The sequence below is a fragment of the Carica papaya genome, chromosome 9, assembly GCF_054855325.1.
Source record: "Carica papaya isolate Zhongbai chromosome 9, ASM5485532v1, whole genome shotgun sequence".
Taxonomy (NCBI): domain Eukaryota; kingdom Viridiplantae; phylum Streptophyta; class Magnoliopsida; order Brassicales; family Caricaceae; genus Carica; species Carica papaya.
In genome coordinates, this window is record NC_142317.1 from 21,155,081 (window position 1) to 21,176,179 (window position 21,099).

At 34.6% G+C, this 21,099-nt stretch overlaps 1 non-coding gene and 1 pseudogene across 1 annotated transcript; one reads left to right on the top strand and one right to left on the bottom strand.

Moving 5' to 3' along the window:
• LOC148240168 (alkaline/neutral invertase E, chloroplastic-like) overlaps positions 1-21,099 on the bottom strand; it is a 61,681-nt pseudogene that overhangs the window by 17,019 nt on the left and 23,563 nt on the right.
• On the top strand, positions 16,712-16,818 carry LOC148240169 (small nucleolar RNA R71). The gene has a single exon (XR_015816634.1). It is a non-coding gene; the product is annotated as a small nucleolar RNA R71 (small nucleolar RNA).

Here is a 21,099-nt window from a genome sequence, read left to right on the forward strand (position 1 = left end):
TTATGAAATTGGGAAATTTTTTTGTAAAATAGATCTGAAAATTTACTATAGAAACGTTATTAAAGACTTTATGAGCCTCCTTAACTGTAACTTTGCACAAGGGATGTATGGTTGAGTTTTAGATTTTAGTATATTGATGCACTATTTATTAAGTTTTATACGTGTGGTAACACTCATTTCTTATATGAGAAATGGGGTTGTTACAGTAAATCTATTGATTAAGTTATATACATCAATCATAACGCAATACAAATAATCTTTAAGTAAGAATACACACAAAGGTATAGTTTCACTCGAGATTAATTAGGCAATATGTACTAATTGCAATTCAAAACAAGTAACTTTCAAGTGTTAATGCACACAAAAGTATAATCTGACTCGAACTTATGATCTCTTGTAAAAGAAAAAGTGCATCAACTATTAAACTAATTAATTAATTAATTAAGTATACACATATACCAATCAAATATATATATATATTCGGCTAATAAATATTTGATTAATTAAATTATTAATTATTTATCTATTAGTTGGATGTCTATGTACTTTTATCCTTATCTATAAGATTATGAGTTCAAATAAGACATACATCTCATGATATATTATTTAACTATTAAAATATATGAATTTTTACAAAAAAAAATTGTACTTGAGAATTTGTATTATTAAATAAATATTATAAGATCAATAATAACACACATAAATACTCCAAATTAAAGAGTTTTGAGTAGTGATGATTAGTTTTAATTATATACCTTGAGGAGGCTCCTTTGATCTTGAAGCAAAGTTCACAAAGCTTAGGAAAATCTGCATCACATACTTTGTCCCTACAAATTAAGAGAAGAAGACTAAATAATTAAACCCATTAACTAATCAGACGTGGTTAATAACTACTCAAATCTATATCGAAATATATATTATGTATAAATATAAAGTTTTAGCCATGTCTAAAATGGTGATTTCAGATTCAGCTACAAAGGTGGAGGGTAGATAAGAGAAATAATTAGGACCACAACTAGGTACTCCTTTCATTTCATATGTTATACAATAAAAGTGATATACCATACCCTTTAACAAAAATCGAATGCAAACCAATCAACAATATCGATATATATACATGATTAGTAAACATATAAGAGAAAAATAGATAAGATGTTAAGCATTAAACCTCTTATTCTATCGAGTGGATCATGTCGAGGAGCTATGTAACAACCCCGGAAATTCATAATGGAATGTATATTAAAAATATCAAATGCGGAAGCGAAGTCAAAAATTCGATTAACATCCCTTACACTAAAAACCAAAAACGTGCTCACAATATAAAAGATCAAACTACCTAAAGGAAAAACTTGAAAGTAAAAGCTACAAATATGGCTATGGAGTCTTTAGGAGTCCCCTTCGTCGTCCTCCTGCGGAACTGGCTCGGGAACAAGGTCTTCCTGATCTGAAATGATTAAATAAGGAATGAGCTACACTAGCCCAGTAAAGACATCACGATATCTCACTGTCATGGAGGTAAAGGTGGATAGAAAACACAAAAAGACCAATGGAGCATAATTTACAACAAAACCTTTTATCAATAATAAAACCTTTACCATTCACTTACCTCGGTGAAATTCATAAGTCAATATACGAAAACAATAACATCATCATCATCATGAAATCATATATAAACTGTATAACGTAATACCTATCAAGCCTTTCGTAATACAATCGTTACACAACATATTTTTCCTCTTTTACCAGCCCACTAGTATCCATGGGGATCCATAGGGGTCCCGCTACCTGTTAACCCTTAACACTTGAAATCATATTCCAGGGCCGTCCCCATACCCCGTCCGGTATGGGCGCCAAAACTATAAACCTCATTACCCCGTCCGGTAATGAGGGTGAAACGGGCCGTCCCCATACCCCGTCCGGTATGGGCGCCAAAACACATAAGATCTCCATACCCCGTCCGGTATGGGAGACCACAATCCCGGTAGGGTTCCCTACGGACCCGATCCGTCCACCATCTCCCAGGATATCTAGTCAGGCTGACCACATTATACAATTACTCATTTACATAATCTTTCATTCTCTCTTTCCCTCAGTCAGCATTATCAATCCACATACAAACAAGCAAAACGATAATTTATGTCAAACAGACAACATATAGTATCAATATCCCAGTCATTCAATCCATAATCAATAAAACAGTAAAAATATGCACACGAAACTATAAAATGAAAACATCAAACCTCATGCTGCATTTAAAACTGTAAAACAGGCCAAATAACAGTTAACCGACAAACACACTAGACTCGGGCTCCATTAGCGACCTTAAACTATTTCACATATTCGTTGATTCATGAAATACCGTTTTATCATTTATTGAACTTTAAAACCGTGATAGGAAATAGGGTGAGGGGTCCTTACACGTTTCGGGGTCCGAACACGGCTTCACAGTGCGCCTACAGGCTGTCCCTAATTTTCCCTGAATTTTTCCCGGGGAACTGAAACGCACTACTGGTACCTGTACGTGTTCCAAAAAATCCCAAATTAGGCCCAGGGCCCCTTTCGGCCAATATCGCAACTCCGGCACGGCGGCTCCGCTGTGCTCCGGCGACGGCGCCGCCGCAAGCGGCGGCGGTTCACCTCAGGTTGGCCGTTTTCGACCGAATTCGGCCACACTCGCATTGGTTCCTGCGATAAAACAACCCTACGGCCCTCGGGGGGCTGAAAATTTACGGAAAACCGAAGCTTACCAGCGACGGTGCTCTCGGGTGCGACGGCTCTCCGGTGAAGTTCGTGTTTTGGTGATTCGGCTCCGATCAACCTGTAGAGAAAAGAATGGTGATCAAGGTGGTATAAAAATTGCATTAAACGGAGGCCGGGAAGGGCCTCATCGGAGGCAAAAACTGAGGAGGGGCGCGGCGGCGCCGCTGGCTTTCGGCCGTGTTTTTCAGCCGTTTGGCCGGGATTTTGGCTCCGATTTGGCCACTGGGGAAATCAGCGTGGAAAAACTAGTCGGGGGTATGAAATTTACCTCAATCGGCGGTCAGAAATCTCCCCGGTGCGGCGGCGGGTGGCGGCGGCCGGCTCTGGTTCGTCTTCTCCGGCGAGGGCAGGCGGCTAGGGTTTTGTGGTCTGGTGTGGGGGTTCTATTTATACCCTTTTGCCTTTTGATCTTAGCCGTCCATTTTGATTTTATCTGGGCTGTCCGTTTTTGATTAAATCTGGGTCGTCTGTGCGATTAAATCTGGGCCGTCCGTGCGCGCGATTGATCTGGGCCGTCCGATCGCGCGCACGCGGATCGCCAACGTGGCCCGTCCCGGATCGACGTGGTCTTGCCACGTGGCAGGTCCCGGTTGGCCGGGACTACTGACTGGGTCTGCTGACATGGCTGCTGACGTGGCCCCCCGTTTTTTTTTTTTTTTTTTTTTCCTTCTTTAATTTCCCAAGCGCTACAAGCTATGTGCTTCGATCTATTCTATTCGAATCAATTGGAAAATAGAAAAATGGTTTTGCTGAGAGGAGAGTGATTGTTTTTTTTTTCAAATCTACAGTGCTCACCGAAGCGGTGGAGAGTTATAATGAGTTTAGTATTTATAACAGATTGCTACTAATCTAGGTCATTTATAGTGATTAATATTTAGGTTATCAATATTGTATGCATTAATGAACTTGCATATTTTTGAATTTTGTATTCTGAGTTTCGATTAATCTTGCTAACAGTTTTATAATAAAAATTATTTTTTAAACAGTAAATTTACGTTATTTGATTCATTGATTTATATGAGATTAAATTATTTATTGAAGTTAAATCATACTTTATTAGTTTACTGAACTATAAATTTAGTCGTATTTCTTTCTAGTATTATATAAGTTAGTAAATAATGTAAGTTAGTACAGTAATATTTAATACAACATTTACTTTTTCCATTTAAAAAAAAAACATGGATAAAAACCATTCTGATTAAGCAAGTGAACAAAAAACTAAGACTCATGAACAACTATATATCTTTCGGAAGTCCTTACTACATCTCTGGCAATGTTACATACTATCTGATTACACGTTTACATCCAATTAAGAAGAAGAGAAGTAAAATGTGGAATGAAAGTTACGTTTAAATCCAACTAATAATTAGACAATAAACGACACAATTTTAGCAACTAATAGACATTGTCACTAAAAGTCAAAATGTCACTAACTAAATATACAGCAAATAAAGGAAGCAACTTGTCCATTTTTTTACTTGGAAAAAAAAAATTATTTAACTTTTATATCAGCAAAAAGAAATATATAAGAAGCTGGAAATAAAATGTTCATCTTTATGTACTCAAACCTAAAGAAAATTTGATCTCCTTTACTATAAGACATCAAAGCTTCTATCTTTGTATTTGTTGCATCTCATTGCAGTCGCCATCAATCACCTCTCATTATTTACTAAAGCATCAGTTCTCCTAATCAATCGTCAATACTACATTTTAAACAGTAAATGTACTTCATTTTATATATTCATTTGTATGAGATTAAGTAATTCATTCAAGTTTAGTTCTACTTTGTTATTTGATTAACCTACAATATTAGTCGTATTTTTTTCTAGTACGATATTAGTTTATATAATGTAAGTCAATACACTAACATCCATTAAAATATTTACTTTTTTTAAAGAAAAAACCATCATCCATTAACTGTAAAAACCATTTTGCTCAAGCAAGTCAACTAAAAACTTAGGCCCATGAATAAATATATATATATCTTTCAATAGTCCTTAGTACATTTCTAGCTAAGTTATGTACTATTCGATCAAACTTTTAAATCTAAACAAGAAGAAAAGAAACAAAATACAGAATAAAAGCTTAAACATCCTCAAGTAACAACCCAAACTTCAGAAAATATTCATCAAGTATAAAATTTGTACTTGGTACCTTTAAAAATGGTCCTATTACAGCTAAAAATTAGACAATAGACGATATAATTTTAGCAGTTCATTCAGACTATCACAAAAGTTAAAACGTTGCTAGGTAATATGCAATAAATGGAGGAACTCATGTGTCCATTTTGTGCCCACCCTATCTATTTCTTTACTTGAAAAAAGAAGTTGTTAACTTTTGTATCAACAAAAAAGAGTATAAAAAAAATAAATAAATAAAATAGTTAATCTTTGTCTTAAAACCTAAAGAAAATGTGATCTACTTTATTGCAAGATACTAAAGCTTTTATTTTTGTGTTGGTTGCATTTCATTGTAGTCACCATCAATTGCCTCTCATTATTCACTGAAGTGTCAGTTCTCATAATTTGTCATCAAATACTACATTTTAAACAATAAATATACATCATTCGATGCACTTATTTATTATAATATTAAATAATTAATTCAAATTAGGTTATGTTTTATTATTTGATTGAACTATAAATTTAGTAGTATCTGTTTTTAATACTGAATCAACTTATACAATGGAAGTCAATATAATAGCATCCAATATAACATTATTTCTTTTAGGATAAAATCATTATTCATTAACAATAAAAGCCATCATGCTCAAGTAAATGAGCAAGACCATCATGCTCAAGTAAGTTAAGCAAAAACTAAGGAGGTTTATGAACAATGATCTATCTTTTAAAAGTTTTTACTCATCTCTAGCTAAGCTATGTTGTAATAATCCGCTTTCTCTGTTGAGAAAGGAACACTATTCCACACACATAACCTGATAAATTTACACAGCAATAAGCAAAAACTTAAGATTCAATCATCCTTATACGGAATTACAAATTATGAGGCTTATAAAATTCTTTACACTACATGACTACAATATAATTAAACTAACTTTACAAGACGAACTTTCACTGTCACTAAAGGTTCTATAAAGTCTTCTTTCGACCTTAAACTTGCTCTTGATTTGGACTAATCTGCATTGGGGTGTTAATTGGAGTGAGTTTCACAAACTTAGTAAGGAAAAGAGCAGTGCCCATAACAAAGACATACAAACACTCAACCACACAAGATTTACAAAACATATACATATTTTCTTAAAACCAATTCTCAAGCAATGTAGTAACCATAATTTCACATATCTCAATAATTCACTCTTTCACATATGATTTCATAGACATCACAAATACTCTAACATCATCATATCTACATAAATAAATGATATTATTCACTAGTTTCGTAGCACTTACACTTGAACTTTCTGACAATCACTTGCACTTGTTACTGAATTACTTATCATTGCATATGTCAATATGACTTTCACCTTATAGTGTTAACTTATCACTTTTCAGTTATACTTTCATTCTCAGTTACCTTTCTATTAAAGTTTATAATTTGTATTTTTTTCATCTTTTAAGAGTTTCATAGTGCGATGCCGTTTTCGCTGGCATCAACGAGAGTAGTAAAGATCTCTTCTACCACGTGAATACATTCTAATTTAGTTCATAGTTCACAATTTGCAGTACACAGTATACAATTCAAAGTTCTCATCACTTCACCACATCCGGCAAAATCTGTATCCACAGGTAGGGTTCACCACAGTCATATGCCAAAAGACTACATACACACCCACCCCTCTGTGATACCAATTAAATGGATTTTCTTGTCTTTTAAAGATTCTTATGTTATTCCTTTACTAATCAAGTTCATCATTGAATGACTACTCAGGCATGGACCTACTTATATATCATATATGTTATACATCAACATGCTTATACAATAAGCATAATATATACCCTTTATATGCACAGTTATCAACTCAAATAAATATATATGTACACACAACACATATAACATGAATATACTTGTATATTTACACAAGTCATATGTGTATCCTATAAGTAGGCACATACAAGTTGTTCACTCATACATACACACGTTACACAACCTACAATTATACTCATATATATGTATCACACATACCTATAGCTCGATAACTATCGTGCATAAAATCTGTATATATATAAAACTAACAATATGAATACATAAACATACATCGTAGACAATATCATGTAGGTCTCCAATCATATACAATTGCACACACGCACATATGATGAGTTCACAGAACTCGTGTTAGAAAACTTAAATAGTTTGCAAAGTCTACAAACAATTCATTTTAATGAAAAATAAAGTTTTATAAAAATATTGGGACATCTGAACGAGACTAACACAATTTGTTACCTACAGTTGAATCAAAAAGTGTTAGAATCTTTATTGGTTCGGGTCTGTACTCTCTTATAAATCTAGTATTGTTAAATAATTCTCTCATTTACAAATAGAAAACATGTGGGTTAATGACAGACACTTGTAGAAATAATTGGAATACAAAATGGAGATCGAGTTTTACCATAGCATGATCTCGGTCACATGTAACTGCCGCTTGTCACCATACGCATGTCCTTGATTTGCTACGCGCTGCAGCTGGAGTGCTGTTACCAGAGCACCACTGCCAGACCACTATTTGGCCACCGCACATTGTTCCAAACCTCTGCGAATCAACCAAAATTCACTATGAAATACTTTGCGCACTCAAATCCAGTGCGTATATGGTGAAATTGCATAGAAAAAAGCCAAGGATAGGAAGAATCATGCGACCAACAGTAGTAGATCTCCTTCTTCTTCGGATGCATGCAATCGCAAGATTCTCCTTCTAGTTTCCAATTGCGCAGATTGTCAGCCGCCTAGACTCCTCAGTTTGTCGCAAGGATAGTCGCGCACCATCACAGACAACCTTGAGTAGGTTAGTGGCACTGCAACCCTCTTAAGGTCTCGTTTTCTCTCTTCACATAACTCTCTTTCTCTCTCTATACACAAATCTCTCTCTCCTCATGCACAGGATCTCCATCCCACAGAACGAACGTAACACCTGCCTATCACTATGCTAAAATGATCTGAAAACTCTATTTATTTGGGTCGTTGGTCACTTTAAACTTAAATTAATTTACACTATTTAACATTTCTCAAGATTCATGATTGATCTATTTTTATTTTATTTTATTATTTTTATTTTATCTTAAAATATTTTAAATTATTTTATTTTATTTCAAAGAGAAAATTTAGAAAAAAATCAAGAAACAGAAAAAAACATGCTTGCAGTATAAATCCCGCAAGAAAGTAGTTTGTCAGCGTGGGTGCTGGGCACTGTGCTCACAAACATGCTTGCATAGTGGCCACAAAGCCTGCATAAAACACGCACGACCCATCCGCATGCCAGCACGCACCCCTCCGCCCGCACGCATGCACGGGACGTGCGCACAATGCACAATTCCCATCCTCGCGCATAGCATGGAGTCAGGACCTATGTGAATGTCCTGTCGCGCACAAGCAGGTCATCCGGGTATCACTTCGTGCACAGACTAGAGCCACACACTGTGCGCTAGCGTTCTACGCAACAGTCCTACGCGGACAGGCCCTATGCGCTTGGGGCCTATGCATAGTTGGCCTGCGCACGCAACAGTAGGTCTGTGCACCTACAGGCTAGCCTGCAGTGTTGTTACCTTGGGCAACATGCCACCGCGGTCGATGGAGGAAATTTTCCTCCCTCACTTTTCATGCCAAGAATCTTTTTCTCCTCTCTCTTTACCAGATTTTGCCACTTGGCACGAATCCAAATGTTCTAAAATTCTATAAATTGCCCTTCCCCTTCCCTTCCTCTCCACACTTCCATTTGTTCCATTTTTTAAAGGTTTAGAGAGAGAAAGAGAGATAGTAAAATAGTGAGAGAAGAAGAGAAAGGAAGGAAAATGGTGAGGAAAAAAATATTAAAGTTTTGATAAGGAACCTAGTAGTACTTTCTACATCTTAAGGAGTCTTTTTAAATAAGAAAATTTAATCTGATTAATATTTTGCCTGTTTTGTATGCCTTTGTGTTCAAATGAGTCAAATTATTTTAGTTTTCAAGCATGCTTTGTGAATTACAGACACTTGATGAATTTGCATGTAATATATGTAATATGTAGTCTGTAATAGCAAAAGTAAAATGAAAAAAAAAGAGAAAAGTGGAATGAAACCTATATTTTCTTAAGTATATCTGTATTGACATGTATATTATATCAAGTGTCTCGTTAGGATTTTTATCTCTGAGGGGTATCTTTTCCTCTTGCCTTTCAGGGTATCTGTTTCCCCTTATCCTATCTAGTCTTGAAAGACGTATTAGAGTAGGTGGTATAGGCTGACCAAGACTTCTAATTTCTTGCTTATTCGAACCACGGGCTCCACCAGTAAGTTAACCCGCCTATATGTAGATGAGATTGTTCGACTTCATGGAGTTCCCTTATCTATTTTATCCAACCGCAATCCTCAGTTCACCGCTCACTTTTGGGATAGCTTCCAAAAAGCTTTGAGTTTGGGTTATATTTCAGCATTGCTTATCATGCCCAGACGGATGGTCAGTCTGAGCGTACGATCTAGACATTGGAAGACATGTTACGTGCTTGCGTTCTCAACTTTTGTGATCACTGGTATAAGTATCTTCCTTTTTGTGAATTTGCTTATAATGACAGTTATCATTACAGCATCGGTATGGCCCCATATGAAGCTTTGTATGGAAGGCCTTGTCGTTCCCCTACTTGCTGGAGTGAAATCAGGAACTAGTGCCACTTAGGACTAGATTTCTCTCAGGCGACCATAGAGAAGATCACAATCATCTACAAGAATTTGGCAACTGCCCAAAGAAGGCAAAAGAGCTATTCCGATAATCATAGGTAACCCTTAGAGTTTACCATAGGAGATCAAGTTTTCCTAAAAGTCTACCCCTATAAAGACAATATGATGTCTTTTATGTCTCGATGCTCAAGAAGTACCACCCTGATCTTTCTCATGTTATTCCTCGTGATGAGGTATAGTTACAGGCCAATATGACCTATTAGGAGGTTCATGTGAAAATTCTCCGGTGCACTGATAAGGTCTTACGTAACAAGATGATTCTCATGCTAAAGGTACGTTGATAGCATCACACCTCAGAAGAAGGGACATGAGAGTTGGAGGACAAAATGAGGAAAAAGTATCAAGACTTATGCGAGACAAATTTAGGAACCAAATTTTTTTAGGTGGGAGGGATGTAACACTTCGCCTATCACTGTGCCAAAATAATTTGAAAACTCTATTTATTTGGGCTGTTGGCTGCTATAAACTTAAATTAATTTACACTGTTTAACATTTTTCGAGATTCGTGATCTTAATTTATTTTTATTTTATTTATTTTATTATTTTTATTTTTATTTTATCTTAAAATATTTTAAATTATTTTATTTTATTTCAAAGAAAAAATTTAGAAAAAAATCAAAAAATAGCGAAACGGGAGAAAACCTACTTGCAGGAAAAATCACCCAAGAAAGTAGTTTGCTCGCGTGGGTGCTGAGCACTGTGCGCGCATACATGCCGCACAGTGGTTGCGGGGCGTACACACAGCGCGCACATCTAATCTGCACGCCAGCATACACGAGGCGCGCATGCAGCGCGCACGTCCCCTCAGTATGCACGCACGCACAGGACGTGCGCACAGTGAGCACTTGATGAATTTGCATGTAATATATGTAATATGTTGTCCGTAACAGCAAAAGTAAAAAGAAAAGAAATAGAGAAAAGCGGAATGAAGCCTGTATGGTCCAAAGTATATATGTATTGACATACATATTAAATCAAGTGTCTCGTTAGGCTTTTTATCTCTAAGAGGTATCTATTTCCCTTACCCTTCAGGGTATCTGTTTCCCCCTCCCCTATCTGGTCTGGAAAGACATAAGAGAACTGCTCCTAGTGGATGATGATATGCCCTCTGACAAGAATGGTACACACTATCTGTAGGGGTATCCCATGCCTAAGTAATGTCGTGACATAGATATCTATTAGGACTACTATAGTTGGTATGACTGTGGTCATACATCGTACCATGGTTTGGCCAGCCGGAAGTGGGTCTTAGCAAATTACTGTATCTGTATCTGATCTGGTCATTCGACTTGGGCAATTGGAAATCTGTATCTACCCTCAGAAATAGAAGTTTGTAACGATTTCACGAAGCATGACATGAAATATCTGTGCATTTCATGATTTATTTAATTTTCTCTATTATTTGGCATGATATATGTATATTTGATTTTATGTGCTAACGTGCTACTTTGATATTCGAATAAATTATTTTTCCTAATGATTAGCTAGGTAAACGAGGAAGCTAAATGGTAAGATGAAATAATAAACTTTTGTAATCTTACGATATTAATTTAATACTATTTTCCTTACTAAGCATTTGTTACTCACTCTTTCCATCCTCCCCCCCCTCTCCCCCCGAGATGAGGAAGAAAATGGGAAATCGCAGTTAGACCTACCCTTGGAAGTCTATGAGGATCCCGTGAATCCACAAGTCTGAGTGCATAACTGTACCCACACTCTGATAAATTTTAGTAGCATAGTGAAAGAAGTAGCCCTTATGTTTTGTATTTTATTGCCACTTCTGGCCTCACTGATGTATGTATTTTGAACATTATGTATATTTATAAGGGATTTGTTAAGGTTTGATTCTGCTGCATAAATATTATTGTGTGCTTGTTATTTTAAATCTGTATCTGATACCCATTTGCCTTAATTGGCACATGGGATGTCACAACTCCCTTTTTGTGGCGAAGAAGGGGGGCCCTACACGCCTCTTTTTCCTTCTTTTACAGCATGCAGGTGTGATCTTCTTCTCATCCTTCTTTGGCTTCCAGAGGCATGCACACCTTTAGTTGCCATCTCTTTTTTTTTCCTTTTTAATTAAAACAGCGTCATTTTGTCCCTTGCTTTTCTTAATGCCCAAGTTTGGGCTGGGTTCCGTTTCCTGAGTCGGGGTGTTACATATGTATTATTCTTATTATACTTTTGAATCCAACTAAGAAAGGAAACAAAATGCAAAATGAAAGCTTAAACATCCTCAAGTATAAACCTAAACTCAGATAAATATTCATGAAGTATAAAATCTATACCTGGTACAAAATTTACTGTATAACTAAGTAAAACAAAATCTGTACTAAATTATATTTTAGGACAAAAAATTTGTATGTTAGTGCAACATAACATTAAGAAAAACAAAAGACTAAAACCTTAAGATTTAGTTGTAACACCATAGGTTTAGAGCTTTATTAAGACCTAATACATACTCAAAACCTCATAGTTGTCTAAAGATAGGCCTAGAACACGAGAAAAATTTTAAAACCTTACACAAGCTTTTGGCAAAGCTATCTTGTAAGCTCATAGGTATCACAAAATAGCTCTAGAAGCCAAAAGTTTCCTTATCCTTTATTAACCTTGAACCTTAGCATTGTTTATCCCAAATTAGGTAAATAGTAATGAAGCACTACATAAGGACCCATGAGTTTCCCTGCTTGGTATTTTTAGTACTATCAATTTTATCCAAGTAACACCTTAAAAAGAGTATTACTGCCTCTTATACCACATATTCGAGAAATTAATATTACTTTTAGACGGTTAAGTAAAGTCATTAATTGAGAACAATTGAAAATGCTTTATCATTTGTTAGACAAAAAGATCTAGTAAATCCTTAATTATATATTTTTATACATATTGAACCTTTCAACATGAATTTCATTAAAATTTCTTGCCCCAATGTACAAATTACTTAAATCTCACTTCTGTTTAGTTATTAAAATTTAGTATACATAAAAAAATATATATCATGTAAATTAAAGGATAAATGTCGTGCTTCCTAGTAATACTCTATTGAACTCTCTATAATACTATCAAATGCAGCAAACTCCTTACATGATATAGGAGAAGGAACAAATGGTGATTTTATACATCTCAAAAGTGCCCAAGTAAGCCCATCAAAAAGTTAGTGTCGTTTGATTGTCGTTGCACCCATTGTTGACCCATTTTCCTGGTGGGTCCTTGATTAATAGTCGTGTGATCAAATCCTTTACTGGCTCTGAAACCATGGTTTATTTGGGAAACTCAACTGCTCGAGCCACAATATTCACCAGGGGCAACTCCTAGTCAACTGCCTTATATGGTGTCATCCCATATAACATTTCGAATATCAATACCCCTAGTGTCCACCAATCAACCGTGTTTCCATGCCCTTCACCATACATAAACTGTGGTGCTAAGTACTTATGGGTTTCAACAAAAGACATTGATTGGACATTGATTGGCTTTGTGATGATTTCCACAGCCATGTGATGTGTTGACTTTTTTTTAGGGTGTACGCAGGATGCTACTGCAGGTGTGATACAATTGGGTAAAATTCATGATGAATTAAATTCTTCTGCTTGTTTTACCATTGATATAGAATACACTAATTTTTTAGGCTAAGACAATCTTTGACAAATCACAATTCTTTGGTGGTGGCTTACTACCAATCTATCTAATAATTTTATATTTTATCTCTCAATAAGAATTTAAGTATCTCATTTTTCTAGAACCCAAGAATTTTTAGTATTAGAAAAAATATCCAATTCTTTAATAAACCATTATTTTTTATGAAATAATATCTAAATATATTTAAAAGAAAGCCCATATCATATCAATAGTTTATACTAAATCAGATTCTTTGTTTTATTTAGAGATTTTAGTAAAATTTTCTTAAATAATAGGATTACGATAATCAAAAAATAAATTCAAGGATACCTCACATTTCTTTTAAATATAGTATATATGCACATATTTTACAAATATAAATATGCTTACTTAAACAATATGTAGTATTATTGTTAGAGAATTTTTGAGATAGAAAAAAGAATATACATACATACATATATATATATATCCTTTATTGTCCTTTAATTCCAAAGAGTTTTCTTTCTCTTCTCTAAAACCTAAATTTCAAACACAAATTTTTAAATCTATTCATCACCCATCATATAGCAACAAGAACTTTTGATAAGAGCTTCCAAAACATGGCCACAATAGAACTTGAACAAACGATGACTAGTTTGAGAGCCTTGTCCTCCATCACCTCCAAGCTCAGAGCCTCTGTAGATGCTGCCACCAGCACTGTAGGGATTTGTGTACCACGTGGAGGAAGATGGCATGTGCATCCAAATTCTATTTAAAAGTGGGGATTAAGCTCAAGCCATTAATCAAAAAATATGAACATGCAGTTTGGATTTTATATTTAGTCGACATAAAGTCTGAAAGATGAAACTTTCAATCTACATAATCATTAAGCTAAAGTGATGACGAGGAGATTAGGAATGTGTATTTTGCATATAATAAATGCAGGTACAGCACTGTTAGTGTCTAAAGTGAGACCTGTACTAACCAATGTAGACACAAGAGGTGCACTCTACATTTTGGATCTCTTGTACACCTTTTGCAAGTTTTGTGACTTGTCCTTTCTTCATTAGGATCAAAATTTATCCATTAGAAATACATATATGCACATTACTCCGCATAACATGTAGTGGATTAGCACCTCCACCTTTTATTAGTCAAAGCATCATGGTAGAGCCAGTAATCCCTAGTAGTGCAGAGGCGGAAGTGTTAGTCCTTTTTATGCCTTATAAAGGTAATGAACTCACCTCGATGGAACTACTACTTTCCACCAATGAGTCTCGATGTGTTGTTTAGGTTTACAGCAAGCTTGTAGTATTTGATTTTGTACTTCTATATAAATAAAAGATCTTGTAGGTTTTCCTTCAGCTAATAAAAGTTGTGGGACAAACAAAAAATTGAATGATTTTTTACTTCTATACATATAGGAGATCTTGTACATATTCCTTGTACCTATAAAAGTCGTGTGAAAAATGACAGATACTCAAACAAGTAAACTAAGTCACAAAGTTATAAAAGTAATCAGTATCTTAATAACGGTTTATTTTGTCACAAAACTGAACATTTTGGAATAATAGACATTGAATTGATAATTTCATCTTTTATATATATATTTATATACATCCATTTATACATAATGTGAGAAAAATATTGAGGCTAAAATTTAGTTTTAAGTCTAAAAGGTGAGGTGAAAATTAAGAGACAATAAAATGTGAGGAAAAATATTGACTGTGAGCTAAGAGGAAGAGAGGACAAATTGATTACATGAATAAAAAAGCTTCCAAAGAGAATGAATTTTTCATTTTTAAGCTCTAATAGACCATCGGGTGGAATAATTATTTTATATATAATTATCTTTTAAAATTTCGTACCAGGTTAGTAATAAGTTAAAGCTAACTCAAAAAATTTACAAATGTATCACATTAGTTAAACTTACAAGATCAGTAATAAGTTAAGTTAATATTACAAAGTAAAGTTTGCACTAGTACACAATCATTTTAAAGGCTCACAAGGTGCTAAATGTTGTGATCATGTAAACCTTTAGTTTACAGTTTAAAATGTTATCATTATGGACTTATATTTTTTATATTACACTATGTAAGATGTTAAAAGGCATTTTATAATTTTCATTAACCATTAGATCATGTTTCAGATATTATGTTTTAATCGAATTTTATATATTAGTATATAAATATATGATTTAAACTAAATATTACATTAAAATAACTAAATATATTATTGTAAAGAATTGTAAATTTCTCAAAAGAAACAAACAAATGTATCTCATTAATTAATAAAAACCATGCAATCTATGAAAAGAAACAATGATAATTTAGGGATGAAATTAAATATTTAGCATGTTGATCAAGAATTTATATTTAATAAAAAAAGAATTAATGATCACATCTTTTCATGAAGCCAAGACTTTTGAGCATTAGGAAAAATATTCAATTATATAATAAACTATTATTTCTGAGAAAATAACAAACGCATTTGAAGACAAAAAAAAATCCAATTGCATATTACAAATTTATGCCGAATAAGAATCTTGATATCTTGCAAAAATTTTGAATGAAGTTTTCTTATATAATAGTATTATGACAAAATCAAAAAAAAATTCAATTTTAACACACTTTTTTTATATATACCATACGTGTACATAGAAAATGTTAAACACCTATAGTTTTGAATTTAAAAAAATTGGCTAATGTTAGAGTGTTCTCTTCCTCGATTGGGTAGCTCCTTCTCTTGATTTCTTTTTATTTTTTTTCTTCTTCTTTGTTTGGGTTGCTCTCATCTGCTTGTGTTATCTTCCTTGGTTCTAACTCTACTAACTATTTTCCACTCCTCAATGCTATAGCATTCACATGCTCTCTTGGGTTGGTCTCTGTGTTGCTTGGCAAAGTTCCTTGAGCACACTCAAAAATCAACTTTGCTGAATGCCCAATTTGGTTCTCTAGACTCTTGATGGAGGCTTCATTACTTTGTAGCCTAGTGTCCGTTGCTGTCATGAATTTGGCGAGCATATCCTCTATGTTTTGCCTTTATTCAATGGGGGACAAAGCTAGCGGGGAAGCTTGTGTCTGATTATTTTTGTTGCCCCATGGAAAATTAGGGTGATTCCTCCATCCAGGATTATAAGTATTAGAATAAGGATTCCCTTGTTGAACTTCGTAATTCTGAACTTGCACTGCTTGTGCTATCACCTATTCATGCTGTCTATCTTCTTAGTTAAGGCCTCAATTTGTGCAGATAGAGCTGTATAGTTGTAACACTATGCAAGCTGCAATTATTTCTTGATGAAGATCTCTCCTTATCCCATTGGTAACTATTATTTTCCATATTCTCAATCAACTTCTAGGTAGCCTCAAGTGTCTTGTTGTTCAGTGTTCCTCAAGCTGCTATGTCAATCATTATCTTAATGTTGGTTGTGAGACCATTGTAGAATGTCTGTACTTAAAGCAGCATGGGTAGACCATGATGAGGAACTCTCCTTAGCAGATCCCTATAGCGATCCCAAGACTCATAAAAAAATTCTCCATCTATTTATGCGAAAGTGGTGATTTCATTCCTCAACCTACCTGTCTTTGAAGGTGGAAAGTACTTGGCTAAAAAAGGTGGAGTGATATCCTCCTAAGTAGTGATGGAACCAGCTGGTAACGAATTCAACTAAGCCTTAGATCTATCCTTTAATGATAAAGAGAAAAGTCTCAATCTGATTGCATCATTACTCATTCCATTATGCTTGAAAGTATCACAGATTTCTAGAAAATTGGCAATGTGCTCATTAGGATCTTCAACTGGGAACCCAAAAAATTTTACACTTTGCTGAATCATCTGGATGATGGCTAGCTAAATCTCAAAGTTGCTAGCTTTTACAGCTGACCATGTGACACTCGGTTCAATTCCAATAAGAGTAGAATAGAATAATCCATCATTGTGTGATCTCTTCGCCCTTCTAGTTCATCAACCATTGTTGTTGTTCCTCTTCTCAACAAATTTCTGACACGAGATGGGAGAAGTCTACTTCTTGCTTGTGCTCTCAGTCTGTGGCGAGTCCTCTCGATTTATGTATAAAAAATCAATGGTTCTTTGTTTCTTCTTGTCAAGCACTATAGAACCCCTTGTAAATAGCTAGCAAAAAAAAAAGAAGGTAAAAATACCAAATTAATAAAAAATAGTCAACTTTAATATTGCTAGTATTAGTCCCCAGCAACATAGCCAAAACTTTGTTGTTATATGAACTCACCTAGCAAGTGCACTAGTTCGAACATGTACTATAGTAATAAATTTGGATATCGTCCCACGAGGACTAATATAACAATTACTAGAATCACCACTAATTGATATTATTTGGCCAATGACTAAGAGAATGAGTATAAACTAAAACTTAACAACAACAAAAAAAACAATGAATTAAGATTAATTAACAATCAAGATATAATAACGGTCAAGATCTTAGAATCCACCCTAAGTTCAACTATGAATTTCCTAAATTCAATCTACAACTAGAACTTCCCCCCAATTTCGTTCAATCATGTAGTAATCTCTTCTCAATTAACAATCAAGATATAATAATAGTCAAGATCTTAGAATCCACCCTAAGTTCAACTATGAATTTCCTTAATTCAATCTACAACTAGAACTTTTTCCCAATTTCATTCAATCATGTAGTAATCTCTTTCTAAAGATCAATTACCTTACCTACTTCATTGTAACACACATATCTCTATGGATTAGTATGAATCAGTGCATTAACATTCAATCATCAAATATATAGATTATGCTTAATATCTCTACTCACATTCAATCTATTGTGCTAACTTGCTTTTCTAATGAACAATCAATCTCTCAATCCAATCATTCATCATAAATCAATAAATAGGTGATCAATCTATTTATGCATTAACCCACAAGATAACACATAGGGATTGGGGAAAAAGCTTTTCATAGATTAAATAAGAAAATCACAAAGTATCCCTTAGGGTTTCATCGAAGATCCCAACAAAAGAGTTTAGTTACACATCCTAACAAAAATTACAAGAATGAAATCTAAAAGAAACGTGAAAAGAATGACCGACAAAAAGAAGTTCTTGATGTCTGCAGTTGTCTTCCCTCCTCTCCTCCTATAGTCTCCCCTTTTCTTTTTCAGATCCTCTCTTTTTTATATCGTTCAAAACCTAATTTTCTAATCTGGCACATCCCACGACCATGTCGAATTTACACACGGCTGTGTCTTCCTCAAAATTATGTCAATTTTTAGCTTTTAGACATGACACGACCGTGTCTCCTAGGCTCACAGCTGTGTCTCTTTTGTCGAACAAAATAGAAACACTGCCTTCTTAACACATGGCCGTGTCTTTCAGGAACACGGCCATGTCTCACTCTTCCTAAGAAATAAAAATGTTGGCTCCATAACACATAGTTGTGTGTTATGGCCATCTCTCCCACATCTTCATGTTTTTAACCTTTTTCGCCCAAATCTTGTTCCAACCCATTCTAATTTGCTTCTAAGTTCTAAAATCATTCTTGAAAAGTGCTAAAGACAATCCAACAGCATATCTGGCAAAAATCGATCAAAATCAACTCAAATAAAATAGAAAAATATCTATAAAATTGAATTATATCAATTATCTTTCCACTCAAAGGGTTATAGAGCCTATATGCTTTATATTGAGAGCAATAACCAACAAAGATTCATTTCACAGATTTTTCATCAAGTTTGTTGTGATTATGTGAATCTATCAAGGAATAGGCAATACAACCAAATATTTTTAAGTGGCTTACCTAAGGTCTCCTACCACTCAAAGATTCATATGGTGTTTGGTTGAGAACAGCCCTTGTAGGAGATAATTTCAATAGATAGATAGCAACGACAACATTTTCAGCCCTTTTTCTTTTCGTAAGCTTTTTTCCATTTCAACAACTGTTAAGTTTTTATGTTCATCCACTTTGTTTTGTTCTGGTGTATGCGGTGCTGTCAATTCTCTGTGCAAGTCTTGTTCTTCACAAAATTGATTAAATTCATTAGATAGAAACTCCCCTCCTCTATCAGTACGCAATGCCTTTATGCTTCTTCCACTTTGCTTCTCAACGAGTGTCTTGAACTTCTTAAAGATCTCAAATGTTTCAGAGTTGAATTGGAGGAAGTAGACTTAACTCATACGACTGTAATAGTCTGTAAACAACAAAAAATATTGACTTCCACCAAAAAATTGTGCTTTCATAGGGCCACACAAATCAGTATGTACAAGTTCAACACACTCATATGCCCTTCTAGACTTTCCTATAGCAAATGGTTTTTTACATTGTTTCCCATAAATGCACCATTTGCAAAACTTTAAGGACCCAACTTTAGATAGCCCGAACAACATTTCCTTTTAACTCAATAATTGTAGACCTTTTACATTCCAATGTCCATATCGTAAATGCCACAATTTTGACTCTTTATTTTCTTTAACAATAAGAGCATGGTTTTTAACACTAAAAACCTCAAGTTGGAAAAGCTTATTAAGTTCCATTTAAACACCAACATTAATTCGATCAAATGTTTTATCTCTAATCACACAAGACACATCATCAAATATTATAGAATACCCACTAGCCATAAGCTGCCCAATGCTCAATAGATTTTGTGATAAAGTAGGAATAAAATAGACATTGTGATGGAGTTTTGTGTTACCATGACCATTGCTTAATGCCACCGTTCCTTTGCCATCATCACCAAGTCTTACTTTCACCTTACATGACTCATCCAGCTCCTTGAATTGAGATTTGATCCCGATCATATGGTTGAAACAACCACTATCCAAAAATCATATGCCACTTGATGCTTTGGTGCCATCTTGATAGGCCATAAATAGCTCAATCTCCTCCTCATCTTCAACATAATTTGCTTGTTGTTCTCTTTCTAGCAGTCTACCTTTACATCCCCGTATTGCTTGCAATAATAACACTAAATATTACTTTTGTAATTTATTTGTTTTCCAATCATCTCCCTTTGTTCATCTTGTCCAACAATTCTGCCTTTACCTCGATTACCGCTTCCTCGATAACCTCCTCTACCACATCCTCTACTTGTGCCTTCTTTGAATCATCTTGTTATTTGGGAGACTCCCCCATCACTTGAAAAGCCTTCTCTTCAGTCTTTTCATTCACCTAATTCAATCTTGTCCCATGGGATTACAAAGAACCCATCAGCTCGTCAAATGAGTAAGTAGCTAAGTCCTTAGACTTCTCAATGGTTGCAACAATGTGATCAAAACTTAGAGTTAGACACCTTAACACTTTTGTAATAGTGGTTTGATCATAAATCTCTTCCCTATAAGATCTCATTTAATTAACAACCGTTGCAACTCGTAAAAGAAATTCTTGTACCGATTCTCTAATTTTCATTTACAACATATCAAAGTCACGACAGAGAAATTGAAGTTTTACCATAATTATCTTCGATGAGCCTTTGTATGTTGTTTGCAAAGTCGTCCATGCTTCTTTGGTTGTATTTACAGTTGAAATTTTAGAAAAAATAGATTCATGCACTACTTGCTGGATGAAAAATAGTGCTTTGGAATCCCTTTTTTTATTTTCTCTTAACCTGCCTTCTTCATCCAGATTATGATACCCATTCTGAACCAAGTCCCATAAATCTTGAGACTTGAATAATGTCTTCATTTTAATTCTCCAAAATTCGTAGCTTCCACCATGAAAAGATAGGAATTGATGGTTGAGAAATACTCAGGACATTGCCATTTGTCACCATGAGATGCACGCCCAATTACAACCAAACTTTGCTCTGATACCACTATTGTTGGAGAAGAGAGCTTTTTTAAACTCAAACTTACGGCATCAAGGAGAAATATA